Raw genomic sequence first — 9,837 nt, 5'->3', positions numbered from 1 at the left:
TCTGGATATTTTCTGTGCATATAGAAATGAATACATTTTTCTTCTCAATTAATATTATGCTAGCTATACTGATCTAAATCTTGTATGTCTGTATGCTTTTGGATTTATTTGTTTCACATAATATATCTTGGATATTTTCCCATTATAGTAAATAAAGATCTACCTCTTTGTTTTTAATTTATTAAAGTGGTTCTATAGTGGTAGACAAGAGAGATGTGTGAGGATATAAAAATGAATATTAGAATTATTATGTCAGTACCCTAATAAAATGCATTTGATACATTTATTGGAATTGTGTTATTTTTTAAAAATAATCTGGAGTAAATGAATATCTTTTTAAATTCTAAATCTTTTATCCTGGGATATGATAAATCTCTACTTATTTACGTTGATTTTTATGAGTCAAATATACAGTAGAATACTACAACTTTATGCATACAGGAGAAAATTTATTTTTAAATATATTACAAATCATTTTATGACTTTTGTTCCTAATATGAATACAATGAGTTTTCCTTTTTCAATATTTTCTGGTTTTTGCTGTCCTATAGTGCAGATTTTTTTGTGCGTTTATATGGTTATATTTTTAATGACCCTTTTAAAACCAGAAATACTAATATACCAAATATTAATTCCAATTTTGTTTCACTTTATTTTTTAGTTTAATAAATAATATATATTTGTATTTTATCCATGGTCCTGTGGCCACCCCTATTGTTAAAATCCACATTCTTTACTTTATTGATCAAACTTCTGAAGTGATGTTGATCAATTAGGAAACTCTGAGGCTTCACAAGAACTTCCACCTCTCTCACCTCCACAATAATTCTGAGAAGGAAAATCATTGCTGTGGGCCAAGAACAAGGAACATTCAAAGTGATGGAAGAGTGTTTACAACTGATAACAAGACTCTTCTTAAGGAAGAGGATGCAGTAAAGTGCCCTGGCAGCAATCTCCAGTTGAAAGTGTTCCCACCCTGGGGAGTAGACTCAGACAAGCTGCTCTAAGCTATAAAGAGAAATATCATTTTCTTCTTTAGTATTTTTATAGGCTTCCTCTAGCTCTTATAATATCTGGAGTGGCAAGGACAAGAAAGTAAAAAAAAAAAGCATTTGAGTTTAGGGCAAATTTTTAGGAAGGTGCTCTGTTTCAATTGGACCATGGGTTGCATTTAATTGAGTGTAGCCAATTACATATACCTTACAAGGCAAGAGAGGTAAGTATTGTCAATGGTACATGAAGCAGCATGTATAAATAAATAGGGATTATCAATTAGTGGGAACTATAGAAATCTATAGCTTGCACAGTATCTATTAAGGCATTCAAAATTTTAACACCATGTTGGACAAAAAAAGAAAAAAATAGACTTGTCCAAAAATTCCTTTGTGGTCATCAAGTTAGAGTGACTCACTCTGTACTTTAAGGCATTGAAAAAGTCTTTGTGATTCACATGTTGTCCATTCCGGTTTAGCAAAGATAGAGTTAGGTACCAAAATCATCATAGAACTAGGCTGCTAATGAAGCTTATTTTAAATTCCTGATTTCCGTCATGCCTTTACCTCTTTGCATCCCAGAGACAAGATTCACATCTGGCCTATCTGGGCTCAGGTAAGTGTGTAGAGAACTGGGACCAGGAAAATGTTTCCAACAGGGACTTATAAATGCTAAGGCAGCTCTACTTTTCATTGACATAATTGCATACAAAAAATAAAACCTCTGAGGTAGGAAAGGAATTCATAAACAGTTTCTCAATTTTTGCACTATTAACATTTGGGGCCAGATAATTGGTGGTAGTGGTTTGGGGGGGGGGGGTCCTGTCCTAAGCATTGTAGAAAACATGCCTAGCCTCTGTCCATAGATATTAATCAATCTCCATCTTCCAATTGTGACACCCAACAATGTCTCCAGATATTTCCAAATGACCCCATGGGAAAGCGAAAGAATAATTCCCAATCATTGAGAATCACTAATGAACTACACAAAATCTGGTCTTGGAGAGGCTAAGAATACATTTCTGAATTTCTGTAGTCAAGAAATGTTCATTAACAATACTAAAATGTCAGGAGTTAGAGGTCAGATGTAAGAACCAAGGTGTAACTTATGCAGAGATTGGTAGGTATCTCTGAAGTAAACTCAGGGTCACTTCCAAAATGAGAGAATTTCTGTGTGCAGGCATTTAACCAAGTTGTATCAGGATTGTATTGATGACATAGATGATATGCTTTGCTTATTGATATTGAAGAACAGACAGCTCACTACAGATACAACTATAATAGTCCTGTTCCTGGAAAGAATGAGAATAAATGAATGAGAATAAATGAATGGTTTTGTTGCCATCACAGTACTGGAGGCCTAGAGAATTTTGAATGAGGAGAGGCAATATTGGAAAAAATAAGGACATTGTAGAGGAAATACAATATCTCACAGGGTTTCTGATCAACTGGGTTTGAAAAACACATCTAGCACCAACCAAGCCTAAGAATATTTAATGTTTAGTTAGCCATCAGTGAATTTAGGGCTATGACTTTGTTTGTCTGGAAAGGGGAGAGATTCTAATAAGACAGTGCCTGTACTCACTTCAGTGTTGGAAATTATGAAAAAGAAGAGTCAGGGGAAAACTGCAAAGCAAATAAATGGTTTTGAGCACACCAAATGAAAATGTGCAGGAAGAAACTAGCCTCGGGAAAAAATTTGGAGTCTGGCAGAGACACTTCTGTAATTTTCTACAATCTCTAAGAAGACAGTTTTTTAGATGACATGCTCTATTGGAGGAAGCAATTTTCACGGATGGTAGAATTTTCTCCTATTATATGGGAGAGATATGGTTAAACTCTTGATGAAAGATTTCTTCCAATTGAGTTTCAGGCTTACAGGTAATGAAATCTGAACAAATCTGAACAAATGCCATAGACTGACATGGAGAGGCTGAAATTAAAAAGAAAATAATATATATTTTTCTCTCTTTAGAAACACTTTGAAGTCTAAAAAACCTGGGCTCAAACACTAGCCCTGCCATGTTTAGCTTTAGGGTTTCAGACAATGTAGCCTATGTCAACCTGTTTTCTTATCTATAAAATAATGATTCTCTTTGTACTTTATAAGGTGACATGAAGACATCATGACATCATGTAGTTAAAGGACATTACATAGTCTCTGGCACATAGTGAGTGATCTTAACAAATGGTAGCTATTATTGTGATATTGTTATTCTGCTTGTGATGTCCTACCTCAGATATCACTAATTTTTGGTGGAGTCTATTACTGTTATCAAGAATTTGCTCCTAAAATAGGATATGTGGTGTGATTTTGGTATATGCTATTATATAATATAAATAAAATGTTTTTATAAATATATACAAATCCACATATACACACATACATATATGTGTATTCATGCATGTATATATATAGACACACATGTATACATATATGTATATAGTATAGTGTGTGTGTATGTGTGTACATGTGTGAATGCAGATGTAGACTTGGACTTAAGATATTTGTCTTCTTGAATTCTTGAAATGTAGCTTTTCTATAGAAAAGTATAACATGAGATTAGATGCGGAAGAAAATCCTGATGTAGGATCTGAAAAAAATATCAAAACCATAACTAGTACCTAGTACTAGTAGAAGAAATTTATAGCAGTATATGCCTATAACAGAAAAGAAGAGTCTCCTATCAATGACCTTAGCTTCTACCTTAATAAACCACAAAAAAGAGCAAATCAAACCCAAAGTAATCAGAACATAATTAATAAAAATAAAGTTTGAAATCAATAAAATTTAAGGCAGAAAAACTATAAAGAAAATTCATAAAATTAAAGCAGATTCTTTGAGAAAAGAAATACAATTGGTAAATTCTAGTGAGATCTGGGGAAAAAAGGATATATACAAATTATCAACATTGCGAATGAGAGAGGTAAAATCAGTACAGATTGTAAATATATTAAAAGCATAGTAAGGCAATATTATAAACATATTTTTTATAAATTAACTTGACAAGTTAAATGTAATTTACAAACTTCTTGAAAGACACAAACTACCAAAGTTTACTCAAAGAGAGATAAGCTGAAAATCTCTATACCTATTAAACCAATTACATATGTACTTATACACTTTCCCACAAATAAAAATCCAGGTATAGATGGCATCTGGTAAATTCTATCAAACATTGAAGGAAGAAATAATACAAATTCTACATAAATTGAAGAGAATTAAAGAGAAAACTGAAGAGAAGAAAATACATTCCAACTCATTCAATAAGGCTATCACTACACTGATGCCCAAACCAGACAAAGATAGTATAGAAAGGAAAACTATGGACAAATGCACTACATAAATATGTGTGCAAACACTCGATGTACATTTTGGCAAACCATACTCCAAAATATATAATCATGAGTAGATTTTATCTCAGGAGATTTTACTTGAGATTTTAAGTATGGCAAACCATACTCCAAAATATATAATCATGAGTAGATTTTATCTCAGGAGATCTACTTGAGATTTTATCTCAAGTAGAATTTATCTCAGGAATTCAAGGTTGGTATAGCATCCAAAAAAGAATCAATGTAATTCATTATATAATTAATAAATATTCATCTCAGTACATGCAGGAAAAGCATTTGAAAAAAATGCAACACATTTCTAATAAAAATTCAACAAAATCAGAATAGCAGGAAACTTCTCCAACCTAGTAAAGAACATCTATAAAAACAAAACAAAACAAAACAAAAAAACCCCAATTATGTTAGCATCATACATAATAAGAAAAATGAATGCTTTAACCCTAAGATCAAGAACAAGACAAAGGTATTTGTTCTCACCACTCTATTTGACATTACATGAAAGTCCTAACTAGTGCAGGAACTCAAGAAAAAGAAATAAAAATCATCCAACTATTGTTAAAAAGTCACTTCTTCCCATATTTTTCTATAGATTCAAAATGATCCTAACCAAAATCTCAGCAGTTTGTGTGTGTGGAAATGGACACATTTTAAATACTAAAATTCATATTAAAATGCAAAAGTTCTAGAATAACCAAAGCAAATTTATATAGGAAGAACAAAGTTGGAGGGCCAACACTACTTTATTTCAAGACTTATGAACTTTCAGTATGCAAAACAATGAGAAATTGACATCAAGATAGACAAATAGATCAATGAAACAAAGTAGAGAGTCGAGAAATAAACCCACACATGGACAGTTGATCTCAACAAAGGTGCAAAAGTAGTTTGGGAGAGAATGCGTAGTCTTTTCAGAAAATGATGACTGATATACAAATGCCAAAAAACAAAGAAAAATAACCCCACTTCATACCTTATATCAATTTGATTTCATCAATCATAGACGTAAATGTAACACCCGAAACTATAAAACTTCTAGAATTAAACACAGGAGAAAATCTTTATACCTTTGTGTCAGGCAAAGATGTCTTATGTATGACAACAAAAGTTTGATACATAAGAGAACAAAATGATATATTGAACTTAATTAAAATTTAAACTTCTGCTCTTAGAAAGGTCCTGTTAAGGGAATGAAAATACAGGCCACAGACAGAGAAAAAGACAAAATGAAAATGGCAGATCATACCAAGTATTGACAAAGATGTGGAAGACGTATAACTTTTGAAAAGTTAAACATGAACCTAACCATGTGTCCTAGCCATTTGACTTCTAGGTATTTAGCTAAAAGCTGAAAGTATATATTCATACAAATACTTATACATGAAAGAAAATAGCAGTTTTATCTGTAATTTTCAACAACTAGGAACAATCCAAATGTCCATCAACAGATAACATATAAACAAATTGTGGTATATCCATGTTATGGGACACCACTCAGCAATAAAAAGGAGCACATTATTTTTTTCTTTTTTAATTTTTTAAATTTTTATTATTTATTTTTTTTGTGAGACAGAGTTTCACTATGTTGCCCGGGCTAGAGTGCCATGGCATCGGCCTAGCTCACAGCAACCTCAAACACCTGGGCTCAAGCAATCCTGCTGCCTCAGTCTCCTGGGTAGCTGGGACTACACGCATGTGCCACCAGGCCCAGCTAATTTTTTCTATATATATTAGTTGGCCAATTAAATTTCTTTCTATTTTTGGTAGAGACAGGGTCTCACTCTTGCTCAGGCTGGTTTTGAACTCCTGACCTTGAGCTATCCACCCGCCTTGGCCTCCCAGAGTGCTGGGATTACAGGTGTGAGCCACCGTGCCCTGGCTAGGAACACATTAATGATACTACAACATAGTTAAATCTCAAAACATTTATGTTGAATGAAAGAAGCCAAATCATAAAAGAGTACATTCTGGATGATTCCATACACTTTTGTATAAAACAATAGGAACTGGAGACTTATCTGTGGTGATAGAAAATTAGTTGTTTCCTGGAAGTGGAAGAGATTGGTGGTGGGAGGACTAACAAGGATACTAAGAAACTTCTAAGAGTGTCGAATATGAATATTAATGTGGTCTCAATCTTGATTGTGTTGATGGCTTCATCAATTCATACACTTTCCAAAACATATTAAATTATATATTTTTAATGGATGCAGCAATGCCTGTGTCAATCATGCCCCCACAAAACTGTTAAAAATGCAATCATTTAACAGAGTCTTGAAGGAGAACCTCTGGCTGGACCATGCAAAATAAAAAGGAAATTTGTAAAAGTAGTGCACAGAGCTGGGGATTTTCTGTGGCAAGACCTTAGAGTTGTAGAAGCAATAATGGGAGAGGTGGCCTCACTTTCAATCCACGGCTGATCTTTTCCCTTAGGCCCTTCCTGGGTGGTCCATGTGTTTCAGCCTTTGGAATGCCTAGGAAAAGTATCAAAATGTTGGGAAACCGTGGATTGAGGGATGACTAGCACAGCTCATTACCCATCATCCAATACTGTGGAGAACTACAAACAGCAATGAGCAAGATCAAGGATAATTAGGCAACAGAGAACTAGGGAGTGGATTGCCTGGGGGTTCAAAACAAAAACAAATGAGCTTGTTAATAGCATTCTGTTTCTTCATTTGTTAAATTTAGTTTACTTTTCCTCTTTTAGGTTTCTAACCTCCTAGGCAAAAACTTGGCAAGTCCTCTGCAGTTCATCATTGCATACAAGAGCAGCAGTTGGTTTTAGCTGTAAATGGTTTAACATATTAAATAAATACTTTATTTCTACCAGTTTATGATACGTTTATAGGAAATAAATATTAAAGTGTATCACATAGCTATGCCATATCTATGGAAACATCTATAGAGATGATTTCTATTAATTCATTAATAAAGTAGGCTTATTTTATGAGGTTTTCTAATATTCAGCCATCATTGCTTTACTGCTAGAATTATTTCTAGGAAATGGCAATTCTATTTTATTTCATGGAATATCATGGTAATTATGGCTGAAGTAAATTGGCTATAAAATACTAAGTTTTTTGTATCAATATATTTAAAGCAAGTTAGCATTTTTTTCTTTGCAATTTTTATTACCAGAATTAAACACATTTTTTAAATGAATTGTGAAGCCTTCTATATCTTCTGTGTTTTGTTACAGTTTAAAGTATATACAAATGGATACTTACTTCATTGCTCTCGTCCTCACAATTCTTCAGGTCCTGTAACTTTTGGGGGAAGACATATTTCTTAGCTCATTTTTATAAACTTCTATGGTCAAGGATTTTTAAAAATAGTACTCTTCTTCATGGAATAGCATTGAAAATGTCTATTTTTTAAGCAATTAATCAATTTTAGAAATTATAAATTTGAAAATTTTTACAGTTTTACATATCACTGCTGTTTTGTGATCTTAATGCCTATCTTAAATACTGATGTATAGTATTTATATATTATATATGTGTGTGTATATACATGTACACATATATATATAATTGCCTTTCTTTCTTTTTCTTTTTTTTTTTTTTTCTTTTTGAGACAGAGTCTCGCTCTGTCGCCTCAGCTAACGTTCGGTGGCGTCATCATAGCTCACCGCATCCTCCAACTCCTGGGCTCAAGCTATCTCCCTGCCTTAGTCTCTTGAGTACCTGAGACTACAGGTGTGCACCACTACGCCCGGCTAATTTTTCTATGTTTAGTAAAGATAGGGTCTTGCTCTTGTTCAGGTTGGTCTTGAACTCCTGAGCTCAAACAATCCTCCCGCCTTGGCCTCCCACAGTGCTAAGGTTACAGGGGATAGCCACCATGCCTGGCCCCTTCTTTCTTGATTTTGCTTTACATAACTTTGTATATATTTACCATACTTTAAGAAGTATTTATTGAATATACCTGATAACTTATTAATGATAAGTAATTTCTTATTACTTATTCAGTTTTTTGTCTCCTGATTTCTTATTACTGATTCAACTTTTCCCTGTTTGAATATCTATTATTCTACCACTTATATTACTAAGTATATTTAGTTTTTAAAAAATTTTTTCTTGTTGCATAATGAAAATGTTTAAGGTCATGTCATTAATTCAGAGTATAGTGTTGACTAAATTCCATAAATTCTGATGGGTACACTTTTGATCATTGATAATTTCCAAATAGATTTTATTTGGTGTTTTATTTTCTATTTTGGCCTTATATATTTATTAAGGAAAACACTATGGTTTTGTTTGTATGTGTTGATTTATGAGACTTTTAGGAATAATCCTAATTAATTTCTAATTTCATTACATTAATTAATTTTTACTTTGTAAGAAATATTGAGATTTTTCTATGTTGACCAACAGACAAAAATTTTTTAGTACAGTGGGCTTTGGGTATGAAAAAGGTATTATTTATTTATATGGCACAACTTTCAATGTACTAACTCTCTTAATGTTCTTATTAAAATTGTGAAATTTCTTGCTGCTTTTTAAAATTGATTTCTCAAAACTGAGAGCTGTGTGTTGCTTTCACAAAGTATTCTTATATTTTGATCTTTAATTTCATAATGGATCCTTAAATCTTGATCCTTATCGGTTTTAGAGTGAGTAGGTTTATGCATGTGCATTGTCACTCTATGTTATTTCACATGTAAAGTTTCAGGAATTTATATGACTCTTGGGAAAAGTACCAATTAAAACTACATATTGATACATTTTGTAAAGAAGAATGCCCTTTACTTATATTTTATTGTTTTATTTTTAATTATATGGTTTTGACTTTTTAAAAATGTTCTAATACGCTTTCCTACAATACTCTTTAATATTGTTAATATTATTTTAAATGTGGGCTTAATTTCTTTCAAGTTAAGTGGTTTCTAATAAAATACTGTTATATATAATACAACTACATTTTATCTTAAGGATGATTTGAAATTATATTTATACATAAATAATATATTTTTTCATGTTTTATAATCTGCGTGATTTCTATTTTAAGCATTCTTTTTCTTTCCTCTGTCGTATATGTTTGCATATCACCTGTGTAATCTTTGTCTCATCTTTATTACTATTTCAGAAGGCATATGCCTTGCTTTACATTTTTCAAAAAGGTGCCTTTTTATTTTCAAAGGAATTTTTAAATTTCTGATTCATCTAATTATATCAATGAAAAATAAGGAAGTATAATTATTTTATTCCCATGACCTGAAATAAGGAATTTAGCATTTCTCTACTCTCCCTTCTTCAAAAATATCTTCTTGCATTTGTTTTAATATAATTTTATTATATTACATAATTTTTATATTCTTTTTAATAATTGCTTTTATTTTTATATATATCTTTAAAATGGTGTGGATTAATTAGCAGTATTTTTATTAGACTTTTCTCTATATCATTATATATATCACTATGTCTCATTATATCATTAGATCATAGCATTTAAAGTTACTTATTTTCTGGGTGATGTGGAATTTTGT

This window comes from Microcebus murinus, chromosome 3 (assembly GCF_040939455.1).
Source record: "Microcebus murinus isolate Inina chromosome 3, M.murinus_Inina_mat1.0, whole genome shotgun sequence".
NCBI lineage: Eukaryota > Metazoa > Chordata > Mammalia > Primates > Cheirogaleidae > Microcebus > Microcebus murinus.
This window is presented reverse-complemented; position numbering follows the sequence as displayed.